Source organism: Argiope bruennichi, chromosome 1, assembly GCF_947563725.1.
Source record: "Argiope bruennichi chromosome 1, qqArgBrue1.1, whole genome shotgun sequence".
Classification (NCBI taxonomy): Eukaryota; Metazoa; Arthropoda; class Arachnida; order Araneae; family Araneidae; genus Argiope; species Argiope bruennichi.
The window spans coordinates 14198702-14216842 of NC_079151.1; the positions used below are offsets into that span (position 1 = coordinate 14198702).

Sequence of the window (18141 nt, forward strand, 5' to 3'; positions counted from 1 at the left end):
CTTACATTGACTTAATATCACCTCCTGTCACATAATTAATTATTCAAAATATGTAGAAAATACATTTTTATTACTTTACTTTATTTATTACAAGAGTTAAAATTTTGTATACGGAATTTCATTACCATTTGCAGTATGAAGATTAAAGTGGACATTCATTTTGACATTGTACGTGGCTGGAATTATTGATATCCTGGAATTTTTATACCCGCAATTACTAGCATCAAAATATTTTATCTAGGTTCTCTTGTCAATCACAAAATGTCTGTAATTGAGTTCATTAAATCTTCTGCAGAAGAACTGGCCGCTAATTCTGATTCTGCTGAGCAAGCAAGTTTTCCCAATTACATGGTGACTTAATTTTTCCGGAAAGCATCTTGATCCGAAAGTAAAGTGATAATGACTCAAATGGCCATCCCGGTTGTAATATATTCGATTTCTGACTCTAAATAACGATCTGCTCTTTATTTCTGTGCTGTGGCTTCTTCCATTTGATTGGTGACAGAAATGGAGCTCTTTAACCTGCTGTTTCAACGAAGATATGCTCTCCAACAACTGCGAAATCTGGCAACGTATTCAAATTCTTAACTTCCGTTGAATGGACCACATATAATTCGGTTTGTCAATGCATGTCAAACGTCTTATTAACCATAATCCTCAATTCATAAATGCCTTCGCCTCTGACCACCATTATAAGTTTAATATGATGCAGAAATTTTTCCATCCATAATGTTTTTAATACCATGTCAGAAATATCACAAGCTGCTAAGGTTTTCACTTTTTGTAGTAGATGCCTTCATTTCGCCAGTGAAAAGACGTTTGATTTGTTTCTTTTCCCTCTCTTTAAAGACTTTAATAAGCGCTCTTTTGCCAATAAAAATTTATTTTTAACCTTATCAGTTATTCTTCCCCAAACAGTGGCCATATATTTAGATTCCATTTGTGAGACAATGTAGTTAAACCTGTAGTTTTCATTAGTTATGCCTTTAATTATAAATTGCACTTCTGTCTGATAAAATCTAATTTCTAGCTTCTATTTCCTAAAAGGTGAAAGTTTTACACATACCGTCATAGTGTCCGAAGAATTAGCAATATCTAACTGGTTTTCTAACTTCCTAGTATTTTCCAGAATATATACCGGTATCAAGTCTGGGTCCGCCAAAAGAATGCAGCAGTGCTAAATCACAAAATCTTACTTTTTTCTGTTAAAATGACTTTTCAAAAGCATTTTCCTTTTAAAGCATTATTAAGGTGGATTTACACTCGCCCAGTTATAAGACGGCCAGTAGACAACGCATGCGTAGAAAGACTGAAAAATGTCAAGTATTTGTCCCAACGGGACAGAAACATGTCGCTGTTTTGTATTTTTTTTTTTTTTTTTTTTTTTTTGTTATCCTTATTGTGCATGTGTTTCTAGAATTTGGCACTTTTTTTTTAGTGAAAAAATTGATCACTTATCATCGATTAATTCCGACATGTTAGCTTTTTGTTCTGTCCGTTTGCGTTTTTTTTTCAGGTTGCGTTTTTTTTTTTTTTTTTTTTCTTTCTTTCAATCTATTTGCCACTTTTTATATATATATATATAATTTTCAAAATTAAGTATGTTGGCCTTTTTCTTTTATTTTACCATGCTTTTTTGTGTAAATATCCATTATTTTAATACGATACACGGCGAAAAAGAAAAATTCGGGGTGCTAAAAGGGCAATTTATAGCCAAGGACGGAATGTCTGAATCTATCTTATGAAATTGTGGTAAACATAAATCAGTCCCTTTTTGCGTATGCGTTGCCTACTGGCCGTCTTATAACTCGTCGAATGTAAATTCGAAATTATTCTAATAAAGTTTTTTATTCTATTATTGCCATTTGCAGTTTAGGTAAAAGATTCTACGAAACAAAGATTATATATGATTTATAGACGTTACAAATAGAGCCATCGCTCAGTCTTAAAAGGAAGGGAATTAAATATTCTTAATCCACATAAATATTAAAACTTGTTTGATATTAATTTAAATTTATTAATTATTTGGAATAATTTTTGTATCCAAATATTTTTTTCCTATCAACTTTTCTGTGGGTGGCAACAATGTTAAATAAACAATCGAATAGATAGGAAGGGAAATTCAAAATGATTAAACAAGATTAGATAAGAACCGAAGGAAGTTTCAAAGATGAAATTTTGAATCAAGAAGCAAGCGTTCCTCCCATCCAGCTTCTTCTACCTAAAACATTCATTTTTAAAAATTTTAATTTAGGTAAATTGTTTTTCTGAATTGCTTAAAAATTTTGTGTTTCTTATTTTTTATATTTCTACAATTCCTATATGATTTTGATCTTATTAACATGCTTCTGTATGTGATAAATGTTGTGATGTTTTTTTTTTATCAAATCAGTGAACTTTTCTAATTTTTTTTTCCATTCTGCAGTTTTTGCTCAAATAATGAAGTGAATGACATTTAAAACAATGATTCATCCATAGTCTTTTCCATTTAATGTTATTTGATTAAAATGACTTTCAATCCATTACATTTTCTTTTCATTCTTATAGTGCCGCATGTTATTTTCCATCATAATCTTTCAGATCTCAACTTTGATTATGGTTTGTCACTTCTATATATATCTGCCCACCAATAATTTAACTGATTCCTTTAACTTCACTATTTTTATAGTCATTTTATTTCCTGATATTTAAGCAATGAATAAATATTTTTGATGATATTAATTTTAATAAAATAAATTTTCAACGACCTTCTATCTTGTTATATTTATTAAGTAAGAAAATATATATATTTATTGACTTTTAATATTTTGAGAAAAATAAATAATTAACATTTTAATTTGTATCCTTTAAAATGCTTCTATCTTTAACTTGTGCATTATTTCAATGTTGTGTTATGTCACAATTAGATCTTCCTTTCATAACCCTATATTATAGAAAACAGAATAGAACTAGAATTGCAAATATTTTCATGGTAACATTTTTGTTCAAATTCTTCAACATCTGTAAAAAAAAAAGATTTTGAAAACAAAGGTGAAAAAACAGTTTGGCATGAAAGATATGGTTTAAATCCCATGAGTCACTGTGAAGAAACTTCCTTTTTGGACTACTGATTAACACTTTCTTTCCTTCATACTATGGGTTTCAAATTTCTTTATATTCGTTAATGTAAAACGCATGATAAATTTAAAGCAGATTTGAGTCTGCTTTTACATTATGGAAAAAAATTTTCCTTGCAAGAAAAAGTAAATAAATAAATTTAATTTATATAACAATTTGTAATTCTGTAATGATCATTATGTCTTAGTAGTTATTTCTCAACCATTCAATATATAACAATAGAAGTTTCTAGGGCTTCCTGTACAAAAAGCTGAAGGAAAGAAGATCTCTGCTAATAATAAAGATATATGTATATGTCTTTGTGTGTGTGTGCGTTGGCACTCTACAGGTCATAACGTTTGCTTCATAACTGCCAAAATTTGGTCATATGCACCTTGGAAGGTGGGTTTACTTAAATTTTCGTCACGTTTTAAAGCAACACTAGGACGAACCTCCTAATTTCTAACCACAGTTAGATGATGAGAACGACAACTGAGCTGACACTCCCCATCTCCAAACTTCTATAACACACCAGCTGGAGGACGTTTGGACCCGACAGATTTAACGTGCACCAAACCTACTTACAGGACGGTACTTCGGTGGAATTGGGTCTCCAACCTATAAATCTCTGGCTCCGAAACCCAGACCTTACCACCAGGTCACAGTGGTCCCTCCTTGGAGAGTGTGAATATGCACATCAGACTTTTTTGAAATTTTAATTGATTAAAAATTAAGTTGAATTTTGGCTTTCTTCAGCCATAATTTCAATCAATGATTCCAATTTAACAGGTGTGTGAATTTTTGTTGAATTTTGATAATTTTTAAAATATTTTTTGCTTAATTTCCAACAATAGATTAGGGCAACAATGTAATATATAGTTCAAACCATTTTTATTATTCCATCAATTATCTGATAGAATGATTTTTTTCCACCGTTGAAGGTTGAAGAAGAAGGATTTTTTAATGTATGTGTAATTGGCGAGACATACAAAAAAGTGAAGTTATAATACAGCGAAATTTACAAGACAGATGAACCAATATTTACATTTTTATATTCTCTACTAGGGGAATCCACCCCTTGCTCGCTTATGCTCGCCAATCCCCAAGAACTGCTAATGCAGTTCCTCTCGGATCGCTCGTTCGCCATCTCCTAAACCACTTTGGTCCAGAAATGGATATAATCAATTTCAATTTATTCCAGAGTATTATAAAACAATGAAAGAAATAAAAAAAATGTAAGGCAAAAAGTACACTCGCAAAAATTTACCTGCGTCAAAGTTCTTTGTAAACACAAATAATATACATCCACCAAACAAACACATTTTTTAAAAAAATATGCTTTTCTCACAATTTTTCAAATTCTGGAACTGTACCATAGAAACAGAATAAAAAAAATTTGATATTTACAAAAAAAAAAAAAAAAAAAAAAAAAAAAAAAAAATTGCGCTTTTCACACAGTTGTTTAAATTTGGAAGCTATACTACAGAAACAGAATCAGAATGTGATATTTACTGAAAAGTAAATTGTCTGAAAGCAGTTATATTCAAATTCAGTTCATTCCAAAATAAGATAAAACAATAAAAGAAATAAAAAAATGCAAGGCAAAAAGTACACTCGAAAATTGAACCTAATTCTCCTCTTGGAAATATCAAGGGATAGATCATGGGATGACAACACTGGTTTAATGGAGAAATATTTTTGCAGCTATCACCTACAGGATAAATATAGATGTCTCGATTAGCAGGTGGTTCGCCATTATCTCCAACAAATATCACTGCAATTTCTGTTTTTGTAATAGGTTGGTTATATCTAGGTTTATCTAAATTTCTAGTCTTCATGAAAACCATTCTGATATTTGTAGCAGGATTTTATTCAATTATACGATGCATCTGCAGGTAACAGTAGATGAACGGATTGATTGCTCTTATACGGAACACAGAATCCAATCTTTCCATCACAGAGAGCAAACATCCTTCATTTCTCTCATGCGTTTTTCAGTGGCTTCACTGGTATCAAACAAATATATGACCATAACCTGGTTTGTTATGACCACTGTATAAAGGAGACACCATGGGATATATCTGAGCATGAATCCTATAGCAATATGACCCTGTTCCAGGAGGAAGTTTGATTTGAGCTCTCATGGAAGCAAAGGCTAAAGCAGAATTATATCCTCTTCCGATAGTTTCTTCCTTCGATTGAATCACTGATTAGTAACTCTTTCAATTTTTCTGGTGGATTCAACAGATGTTCCAAAACAATTTTTTTTATCATGACAATATTTTGTGCATTTGCCACTTGAATTTGCTTCTTTTTCCCAGTAACGTGCCTGGCAAGGGATTAAAAAAAAAAAAAAAACTCGAGTTCTGACATAGTTCTACAACTATGCTTCTGTACTTCGGAAACTTCTCTCCGTACACATAAACGTTTAACCCTATCTCGTTCATTACGACTGTATCTTCTTATGAACGATTCTCGAGCAATTTCATTTGACATGTCTTCTCTTTTCCGACGATTTCGTTTTAAAATCGATATGGCACGACTTAAACCCATTGTAAAAAATTCTGTCCGTTTTTTTACCGTTAATTTTTTGTTTGAAAATTTTTCAAACCGATGCAAGAATAGCGTTCGCTTATCAAACCCCGTGTTGATGTTCCCGAGTGAGGTCGAAGTGTTGCCAAACGGCGGTTAACAAATTTGGCCTGATTTTGAGTCCACGTAAACGTTTTATAAATATAGATTATGACTACTTATTTTATATATATATGTATATCTTCCTTATTATATAGTTTACTTACAATTTCTCCCTATTTGCAATTATTTCTCTATATTTTGATTATGTGACAAGGTGTAAATCTGGATTGTTACAAGCAAGATAAAAATATGTTATTTTTTTCTTTCTCATAAAATTCTATCTTTTAGAGTAGCAAAATTAACTCATTTGTTCTTATACTCTTTAATTATTTTGGATTTAAATGAACACAACTTATCTTTTACAGATATTAAAAATGGTTCTTGGAATTTCTACAGTGGTATCTTTCCTCTGTAGTATCGGGAAATTCACATATAATCTTTTCTTTGGAAAAGTATACATAAATCCAACCGATTTTGAAGAAGGATGGTTTGGGAGGGGCCCACGCCCTAAAAATGGTGAGTTAACTCCCTACGTAGAGTTTTCATAATTTATTTTATGAAATAACTTATGATGTATAAGCAATTTTTTAATTCATTTAAATGTATTTATACAAATTTTTCCTTCTTCATTGATTCTTTTGTTTCTTATAATTTTAAAATGTTTAGTTTGTTTTTAAGTGCTACAAATTTTTCATAAACTAGCCGCCTTTGGTGACCAGCCGGTTCCCCAGTATTAATTCCGGATGAAAGGTTTAATTAATATCTTATATAATTCCGTCCCATAATAGATTTTTCATCAAGATATTTTTAAAATTTAAATTTTGATATTCATATAATTCACTTATACTATTATGTAGGTCTTAAGCCGTTCTGATCATTGTATTGCGCATCTCTCTCTAATTTTCTATCAGCGCCCCTAAAATTCAGTTTTAAATTAAAGTGGAAATGATGAAACTGCAATTAATATAAAGACTTTTTTTTTACTGAATCGAAGCACATCTTTAAAAAAAATGAGAACTGAAAGCTGAGTCGTTCAGCATTGGAGTCGTATGTGCACTACAGAATAATTTTCATAATTTTTAATATCTCAAAGAATTATTCAAAACTTTCATGGATTCTTCGTAAAATTCAGTTATTAGCTTATTTTTAAAAGTATATAAATGCTGTAATATTTTATTTTTTCGGTTTATAAATATACTTCAAAAAATTATAAAGTTTAAATTTGACAGTCTTTGATCTTATAGATTCATATTCTTCAAAATATTCTTGGCACTCCAACTTCTAAACAAATAAATAAATGTTTCTATCTTCTGCGATCAGAGTGATTTATTAAGTTTTGAATATAACAGTATTAGAAAAAACATTTTCATTATCTAGGCCAATCACTCTTGAGAAACCCTGGGCGATGATTGGCTTCTTTGAGATGGTCGATGAAGAGATCTAAAATCGCCCGTTTTTATAGAGTAATAATATTCAAACTTTCATAAATTGGTCAGCTTTTGTAACTGATTTCGTTGATTGGAGTGCAACTCTTTTTATTTAAAATATTAGTGTCTCAGAATATTTTGTTAAATATGATTCACAGCGCAGAGGATATATGTAAAAATTTAAAATTTTAAAATTCGTAAGTCATCAGCATTTATTGACACCATTTACATAAAATATAATTATTTATTTCATTTAGATTATAATAATATAATTATTTATTTCATTTGTTAGGAGAGGTATGTCTATTACTAAAGGTTTACAAGTTAGCTGTTGGACACCAATTAAAATAGATGTACATATTAAACCATATTTCCCACAAATAAATCTGTTTAATTGAATTAGTAATATAGGTATTCTAAAAGATCATAAAAACAATTCCTATTATTTATTTTTCAAAGAAATATCGTTTCATATTTTTTTTCATTTTATACAGATACGTGATGAAAAATTGAATTCTTATATATTTAATTTAAAACTATTGTTAACTTATTTTTTATTTTGAACTTTTGTCATTATGATAGCAACACGTGGATAAAACTTAATTTTATCCTATTAATTTACAACGTGCTTGTGCAGCTTAAATTTTATTTTTATTTTGTGCGAAATAAATTGTTGAAAAATATGTTTAAATTAATTTTTTTTAATTCATAAAAAACAGAAATTTAATATTTTTAGCTAAAGCATTAGTATCATTGAAAAGATTATTTTTTGAACTTCAATATGATGTAAAAATCAATTTGGGGCTGCAATATTTTCGGAAGTTATAGCGGAAAAACGCCGAAATTTCGCTTAATTGTTAATTTATTAAAATCTTAATTAAAAATTTAAAAAATTCGCTACGAGGTGCACATTCTAGGCCTTCAAGGTGCACACTTGTCCAATTTGGTAACTGTTAGTCGCACGGTCTGGTCTGTAGAGCGCCAACACACACAGACACACTTTGAGCTTTATTACAAATATAAATTTAAGGATCTGTTTTAAATTGCAATCAGACTTAAAATTTTAATTTTTGATAAGAATTTTTTTAATGATCTTTTTTATATTTCAATTCAATTATTTCTGGTCTGCATTAAAATTTCTATATTTTTACCTTAAAAATAAGAGCAAAAGAAATTTTTTAAAGAAAATAATTATAAATAATAGTTAATAGTTTAATGACTTTAATTTTAATAAGTAAAATATGGAAGTAAATTTATAATTTGGCTTGAATATGAATTTCTCTTTTAAAAAGATTAACATTTTGAGATTTTTTGAAAAATGTACTGTATTTTAAATGATAACTATGTATTCTTTTATCTCTTATTTTAAACAGATTTTGCTGATACTGAAATTCGCCCCTTTAGAATTCATATTTCAGACGATGTTCTAACAGATCTCGGAGAACGCTTAGAAAGAGCTCGTTATGAACCTCCCTTAGACGGTGCTAAATTCGAAAATGGTTTCAATTCTGATTACCTTCAATCTGTTGTCGAATACTGGAAGACAGAATACAATTGGAGAAAGCAAGAAGAAGAATTAAATAAATATCCCCACTTCAAAACACGTTTTGAAGGCATTGATGTGCATTTTGCTCATGTGAAACCGAAATTACCGGAAGGAAGTCAGGTATGAAGTGCTACGAATTATTTTCTTTCTGATCTTATCCGAAATATTATCTTTCTTTTCACATTTATGAATGATGTGTTAAAAATGAAATGATTTAAAACAAAACGTAATATAAATGTTACAAACGAGATAGTTGTAATATCAGCATGCTATTAAACTTTTGGAAAGCTTTAATTTTTATATTATTCCTGAATTGTTGCTGCTTAATTTTGGTAGTTATCCTTCAATTTTCAAACTGATTTTTGAAACTAAATTTATTTTATGGGGATACTAGCAGCCTTTGGCGACCAGCCGGTTTGCCAGTATTACCGCTCACTACAATTTTCAATTAAATATTTTAAGTAACTGGTCTCTTAATAGATTCTCAAACAAAACATTTTTAATCTTCAAATTTTGATAGTCATACCAAACTTATACTGTTGTTTAGATCGTTTCGTTCAATTTACTATATATATTTTGCTAATTTGTTGTCATTTCCGGTAAAACTTCAACTTTAATTTAAAGTGGAAATGATGAAAATGCAATTAATATAAAGATATTTTTTAATAAAACCAAGCGTTTTATTTTATTTATCATCTTTATTGTTATTTATTTATTATTATTATTATTGAATATGAGTATTGCAAACAGAATCGCTCGGTATTTAAGTCTTAAGTGAACTACAAAATATTTTTCATAATTTATGTAATATCTCAAAGAATAATTCAACAAAAAATTCTCAGATTCAGCATAAAATTCAGCTTTTAGTTTTGCTTTCAAAAGGATTGAAATGAAATCAATAATAATATTTTATTCCGGCCTATAAATATATTTCAAAAATTATGAAGTCTAAATTTAATGCAGTAAGGTATCATATTCTGAGAAATATTCTGGACACACCAAATTTTAAATAAAGGAATGAATGTTTCTATTTTCCACGATCAACTAAGACTTATTTATGAAGTTTCGAATGTTAAAAATTTAGAAAAACTCAACATTTTCATAATTTTAGGCCAATTAATCTTGAGAAACCTGCGCGCTGATTGACGCATTTTTGTTTTTAAACGATCGATGGAAAATCTAAAATTATCCTTTTTTTTATTGAATAGTGATATTCAAATTTTCATAAATCAGTCAGTTTAAGCGATTGATTTAGTTGATTGGAAATTAACTCTTTTTATTTAAAATATTAGTGTTTCAAGAACATTTTGTTAATCGTGATTTCCACAGCAGAAACTTTATGTAAAATTAAAAATTCGTTATTTATTAGAGCATTTATTGAATCAAGTTACATAAAATATAATCATTTTCCATTTAGACCATTTTAGTAGATCTGTCTTACTAAAGGTTTACAAATTATCTGCGTGGCCCTGATTTGAATGGATATCCTGTTCATATTAAGCAAAACTTGCCTTAAAATAAAACTGATTTACTGGATTAATAATATAGAGAGTGTAAAAGAAAATAAAATAATTTTTCTTGAATTTATTTTTTAGAAAAAATAATATTTCATATTTTTTTTATTTCCTACAGATACGTGCCGAAAATTATATTTTTGCATATTTCCTTTCAAAAAGATTTAATTTATTTTTAGTTGGAGCTTTAATCAATGTGATGGCAACACTTTGAAAAAAGCTAATTTTTTCCCATGAATGCGAAACGTGCTCGTGCAGCTTAAATTTTTTTTTTATTTTGTACGAAAAAAATTGTTGAAAAATATAGTTAAAATATTTATTTAATAATTCATTAAAAATAGAAATTTAATTTTAATGTTAAAACATTGGTATCATTCAAAAGATAAATTTTTGATCTTTAACTTCATGTAAAAATCTTTTTTGTGCGGTAATATTTTCGGAAGTTATAGCAGAAACACGCCAAAATTTCGCTTAATTTTTAAATAAATAAAATTTTAATTAAAAATTCGAAAAAATAACCACCAGGTGCACATTTCCGACCTCCAAGGTATACACGTGCCAAATTTGGTAGCTGTAGGTTGAATGGTCTGGCCTGTAGAGCGCCAACACACACACACACACACACACACATTGAGCTTTATTATAAGTATAGATTAAGAATCAACACACTGAATGCAAGTACTTTTTCTTTACAAATTTATTTGCTATCCTTATAATTTTTGTAAATTAATACTGTTGCTCGTTAGGGGAATTTGCTTTTTATTAGATATGTGTCGTATTAAGTGCCTATATGTCATTTATTTTTGGAATAATTCTTCTGTATATGGAAATTATATTCACCAAAGTTGATTGTAGGTATTTGAATAAAAAAAACAACAAATAAATTATTTCTTTAGAAAGTAAAAGGTGAAATAATTTATTTGCTTTCTCTTACTTTTAAAGTTGAAAGTGTTCCCTCTTCTGATTACCCATGGTTGGCCGGGCACATTTTATGAATTCTATACGATGATACCTCTTCTTATTATACCTCGTCCGGATCAAAACTTTGTTTTTGAAGTAGTCTGTCCATCCATTCCAGGTTATGGCTTTTCTGAATCACCCTGTCAAAAAGGTAATCTATTTATAATTTTGAATTGTTTCAGAATTATATAATTGGGATCTTCAGCTTTCATATGAAAGCTAATAAGTATTAAATGTACAACTTTCCTTTCACCCCCCCCCGCACCCAATATTTGAACCTTTATTCTTAAAAAAAAAAATGATTGCCTATTTACTCCTCAATGTACTCGCCTTCGCTAGCTACTATTTTTCAATTTATTTTTGGCAATTGCCGTACACTATCTTAAAAAAACAAAGATTTTTTTTTTTTTTTGGCGAATTAATCATTTTTAGATTTTTTCGTAAGAGAGAAAATGCTGAGCAGTGAGGCAATGTGTCATCGATCAAAATAAATGGCAGCTGGAAAGAGCAACGTCTGGAGAGTAGGGAAGGTGAGGTTAAACTTCTAATTTGGACGCTTCCAAGTATGTTTAGGAGCTATCTTGGAAGAAGTGGCCAAGCATTGTCATGATGGCGGATAACTTTGTCGTGCCTCTCTTGATATTGTTGCAATTTCTCCTCCAATGATCGGCTCAATCGAATCAGTTGCATTAGATATCCTGTGATGTTTTTGAAATGGTTCCATTCAGTTTCAACAGCTCATAACATATCACATCGAGTTGATCCCATCAAATGCAGAGCATAATCTTGGCACAATGAACATTCGGTCTAGCCATCGGCGTAGAGGCATGTGCAGGTATTTCCTCGCGATTTTCTGCACTTAGAATCATGGTACTAGACCCATTTTTTTTGTCGCCTAGACCCATTTTTTGTAGAAACTCATTCCGATTTTGTCTTTAGAGTGGCCTTTCGCAAGCAAAGAAAAGCTGCTTAAAATCTCTTCTTCTTCAACACGTTAGCAACCGAATTTTCTTGCTACTGAATCATTTCTATCGCTTTGACGCATTTTGAAAATGCCTTTTTGAGTAACTTCTAATGATTCCTCAATTCTTCTTGCGTTTGGCAAAGTCTTCATCAAGTAATGTCATCGGCTCGATCTCCGAAAATCTTCTCTCTTCCATCATCATGACGATACTCGATGTCAAATTCGTCTTTCTTGAAGAGGTGAAACCATTTATGACATGTTCTTTCTCTAACAGTGGACTCATTGTAAGTGCTTAGAAGCGTTCAATGCACCTTAGCAGCAGTTTTCTTCAGACATAAACAGAAAACCAAAACTTTCAGAAATTTTGGCTCGAAAACTGACATCCTCGATTGAGAATAAATTTATATTGCAAATTCTCTAAGTCATGCTGTTATGTTGATAGATGTTCAAGCTTACTGTGAGACATTTTTGATATTCCTATTCCGACCAGCACTTACTGTTGCAGCACTCTATCAAAAGACGGCTGAAGCAAAGTTGTACACGCAATAAATTATATAAAATAGATACTTTATAAGTGGAATGTAGTGATAATGAGTTGGTTTGATCCCATGAACAAATGCTAGGTAATTAATATTAAAAAAATTGCTGTTTTCCTTATGAAGACAGTCAATGGAGGTCTTTTTTGAAATAATTAAACAGAAGAGTCATTTTTGTTTTGAATTTTCATATTTTACATCTAATCATTTTAGAATGGAAGCTTTGTGAATAAAGCAAAAAACATTCAGAATTTACTTTTTGGCCTATTCATCACCAATGTTAATCCCTTTCTCTGAAGATTTTAATGCAATAGCAGCTGCAAGAATTTTCCGCAACTTGATGAACAGACTTGGACATACGAAGCTTCTTTGTCCAAGGAGGAGATTGGGGATCATTTATATCTACAATTCTGGCGAAATATTATACCCAAAGGTGAGATTCACTTTTCATAAGCTCTATTTATTTCCTAGGTGATTTTAATAATTTATCCGTAACATTTTGATATTTTTCTTCCCAATTTATATACGTAGAAAAAAGTGGGAAACTATAAAATTAGAAAGTTCCTTTCAGACAATGATATTACAATTTTTAATAATAAAAATAATTCTTATGATTTTTCTTTTGAATTTGATTTTTTCCAAATCAGTAAAGAAGAAAATCTACAAACTCGCAACGAAAATAAATAATTAAAAATAAATATATAAGAGAAATTTTAAATTACAGTAAAGAGTTTAAATATTATATTAATTTTTTTAAAAAATGGAATTAGAATGTGAATTTAGTTTCAATTTTTTTTTAAGTTTTGGAGAAATGTGACTCATTTTTAAACATTTCAGAAAATTTAGTAAATTATATCAAAGGCGCAAAGCAAGTTTCTTCAGAATGATCATTGCCTGCTCTTTTTGATGGTGCACATTTTTTTTTTTTTTGATATAGTCATTATAAATGAAATCACCCCAAAACACACAAAATTATTAAATAAAATTTTTCTACATTGAATTTTGAAATTTAGGACCCGAGAAGCCTTCCTTTACCATTATGAAAACCCGTATAAAACGTTTCATGATTATAATGCTATAAATTTGCTTGATCATTCCACACATCAATACTTTTTTAAGATAATATTTCGGCCATTAGTATCACACAATAGAATTTTCATTTCCCGTAAGACATTTCAGTATGCTTTCATTCTTTATTTGTAATTATGGAGAAATCCACGTTTTAAAAGTGAAGCAGATTAAGTCATATTTCGCACATGGCTATCAAATGAATGAAATAATTGCATTTCTTAGATCATGCTTTTTTTTAGACTATGCAATGCGTTCTTTTAGTTGATCTTGCATTTATATTAGTTCAGTGCATAAATTTGTTGTATGCTCACTTGACGGATTATTTTAATTTTCTCTAAATTTTTGAGAGAAAATTCTGCTGTACTAAATGTTTCTAAACTAATTTTTGGTAATAGTTTGTGTTGTACGGAAGTTTAAGTTTATAAAAGGCAAAAATAAGACATGATATAGAAATTTTATTAAAATATCTTTCTAAAATGTACTTAAAGCAGTTGCCTCAGAACATTCTGTAATTCAAGTTGGTTAAGAAGAGTAGGTATCTCCAAATATCATATATTGAGATAGAACCCCCTTTTTTGTAAAAAATTACAAAATTCTCTCGTATTGCTTAAAAAAATAGCTATACTTTATTATAAGTGAAATTTTGTATAATAGATCAGAGCTTTTATAATTCCACATACTTCAGTACAGTTTACTATTATAAGATCAAAATCAGAAATATACGTTAGCTTATTCCTATTTGTTTAATTGCATTACAAGAAATTTAGGACGTTTTTTTTTTATTCTTGAATTCCAATTATGTAGAATTCTTGGTATTCACGTGAACATGTTATCAGGCATGCCTAAATCTTGGGATCTTGTGAAAGCAATTTTGGTTGCCTATTTTCCATCTCTGATTCCTGCTGCTGATTACAAAGCTTTCTATCCTTTCTTAGAAAAGGTAAAGTTGTTAATAGCAGAGACCGGGTACTTTCATTTACAGTCTACTAAGCCTGATACTATAGGTAAGTTATACGTTAAGTCTACTAAGCCAGTTACTTGACAAATAATTTCTTTGGAATTTCACTGACTGATGCAAAAAGATTTTCAAAAAAAGTGTTCATGTTTTTAAATTTGGCTTTGCGACTTTTTTAACATGCATGCATGTAAAGTAAACTTTCTGGAGAAAAAAATCCAGTGTCTCTTTCAATTTTTACTTTTTTTTTCATAACTCTATGCTTTTATTTATTTAAAATCAGACGCATCCTCTTCCATCAACTACATAATTTTTCTACAACAGCTGAGGAGAATATAAGATCGATTCAATAGGAATTTATTTGATACCACAATGTGAGATTTGTGAGCTTTCATAAGACAGTGATTAATGTCATCTTTAATCGAGAAAACTGGTATTATCTTTAACACAGATTATTGAAAAACATATTTTAAATAATTCAGGAATCAAAAAAACTAACTATTGTCACCTACTAATAAATAACTACTACCTAAAAATAAGTTATATCGCATTTTATAAACGTATCAAAAAATTATTCGAAAGATCATAATAACTTGATTTATTTATCTAAATATTCAAACTGAAGACTGTTTATTTATTTAATTAAAAAATAATTGAAATTAATTTATTTAAAAGTTCGTCTCAATTTTAGGATGTGCTTTGGCAGACAGCCCTGTGGGTTTAGCAGCATATATTTTAGAGAAGTATAGCACCTGGACTGACGAAGAAAACCGTTCAGCGCCTGATGGAAACCTTACGAAAAAGTTTACTTTGGATGAACTTCTCACTATGATTATGATCTATTGGGTAAACAACAACTTCACTGCTTCTGCTAGGTTTTACAAGGAAAATATAGGAAATACTACACCAGAAAAGTAAGCAGCGTCTCAATATTTCTGACGAGTTTAGTTTTATTGATTTGTCAATGGGATTAAATGCGCTTTTGATGTCAGAAATAAACAATTATGAAGGAAGAATTGGAAAAAATATATGAATTTGTTATAATGATTTAAACTAGTAATGAATGAAACATTTTCCAACTTTAAAGTTTCTTCACTATTGGGACTGTAAAAAAATTATTTCATTTCATAACTTAAATAAAGGAAATTAAAGCTCTGTAGAAACATTTGCTTTTAATGTCTGAAATGAATCATTGATACATAATTTTATATACCTCTTTACAAATTCAGTGCATAAAAGATTCCCTTCCATTTTTATTATCATCTTCTCTATATATAAGAAAGATAAATGTGTGTTTGTTTGTGTTGGCACTCTACAGGCTAAACTGTCCGGCTTAGAGCTAAAAACATGTGACAAATATATATTTTGAAGAACGAGAATGCGCACCTCGGACTGAGGCACATATATTTAATGATGTGATTTGCTTTCTATTGTTGAAAGTTAAGGGAGTATGGTTCTGTTTAATATCTGTGTAGTTTTCCCAAGACGAATAAAAAAGGGAAGTAACAATATCTCAAAATTTAGAAGATAGAGGAATTGGATATTCATATTTTTAGTAGCGTTATGATGTTATAAGACTGTCTTCATTAGAAATGCTCCCGCATATAATAAATTAAACTTGTTACACCTTTATAATAACATAGCGTCAATATCAAACAATTTAGAGGATTCATGTGGATGAAGTTATATCTTACTGAGTTATCTGAAATCAAATATAATCAATATTTCCGGTGCCTGAGGTGACTAGCACAAAATAATTCTGCAGAATAAAAAAATTCAATCTTAACAAAGCTAAGGTTTCTCAGATACAAAATTTCAAATTAATTTTCTAAGATTCTTGATATTTATAAAGTATTAATAATCTTAGTGAGAGAATAATGGGTGTAATTACAATATCAAATTATTTTGTACAAATGCATATTTCGCGGAAGCTATGCTCAAATTTATGCTAACAACAATACTGTTTTAAATGCTGTTTATTATTATTATTATTATGAAACTACTTCTAAAGTATATTTTCATTATTACACAATTCAGTTAATTAGCTACATCAGCTATTATGTCATTGCTTGTTTGAAAACAATGCCTCGGCTTCCTTTTGCATTTCATTATATAGAATACTGCTGCCATGACTTCTCAATATATGCTACTGCATTAAAAGCAAATATTTACCATTTATCCATATATGTTTAATTCGTATATATGTTATTCCTTTTTTTCCCCATTCTTAGTAAATTATGACTTATTCTTGATAGAAAAGATATTCCTCTTGATAGATAGAGCAACACCTGATAAGATTACAATTTTGTACATAGGAATATTGATATTATCGTGTATTTATGTGATTTCCTCTCCATTTTAGAAGACCTCTGAGTGTTCCATCTGGTATAGCTTTGTTTCCTAAAGAGCTTCTCATGCTGCCGCGTTGGCTTATATCAAGGTCTGTGACAAATCTGGTATCCTACACTGTTATGCCACGTGGTGGTCACTTTGCTGCATTTGAGGAACCACAACTGATGGCAGAGGACATCTGGAATTTTGTTTCTCTAGTTCAAAAGAATAGAAATTATTGAAGTGTATTTTTACTAATCAAAAATATTTATTACTTATTGTTTGTTATGTACAGTATTAGTCATACATAAGATTTATCTTTACTGAATTATCTTAATTAATACATTAATTATTTGTAAATTTTGCTTCATTTACTGTATGTATGTTCATCAATTAATACAAATAAGAAATATTTGCAGTATATATAAATATTATTTCATTGTATTATACATATTTTTGTATTAACATTTGTTAGTAATTATTAGTTACTATAATTGTAAATATATGATGTAAAATAATATTAAAATGAAGTTAATATTATAAAATTTACTATAATTTTTATTAATATTAAAAATGCCCTAACATTAATTATAAATTCTATATTGTTGAATATTTTTTAATTTTGAACTGAGTATATTATTGTTAAATTTTAAAACATAAAAAGATATGTTAAAATTCATTGAAATAAATGAACATATATTTCTTTTCAAAGTTTTAAAAGCATAACTAAATTAATAGCTTTATTTCTTGTTGGCTTTATAAATTCATTTTAAGGAAACAGAAGAAGACTTTGGCGATTAGTGTACTTTTTTTGTTCATAGTTAGATGTTAGAATTTTATATTGTTTTAGAATGATTAAACCTATAGCATGAAAACTCATTTTCTATCATCAGACTTTTCTTGAGGGGAACAAATGCCAGACTTCTTCTTTGCTTTTACTAAAATCGAATTTTGGAAGGCAGAACAAAGAAGTATCTGAAACTTTACTTTTTTATTGATGTCTCATTATATTAGTCTTAAAAATATGTTTAATGACTCTTGCATCAAAAATCTGAATAGTACCATTTTTTGATTTGATTTTTGCAATTTTCATTTCGATTTTTGAAA

General features: G+C 29.2%; 1 pseudogene; it reads left to right on the forward strand.

The window, feature by feature from the left end:
• Positions 1-2157: 2157 nt before the first annotated feature.
• On the forward strand, positions 2158-17380 carry LOC129962403 (epoxide hydrolase 1-like; annotated as a pseudogene).
• Positions 17381-18141: the final 761 nt, after the last annotated feature.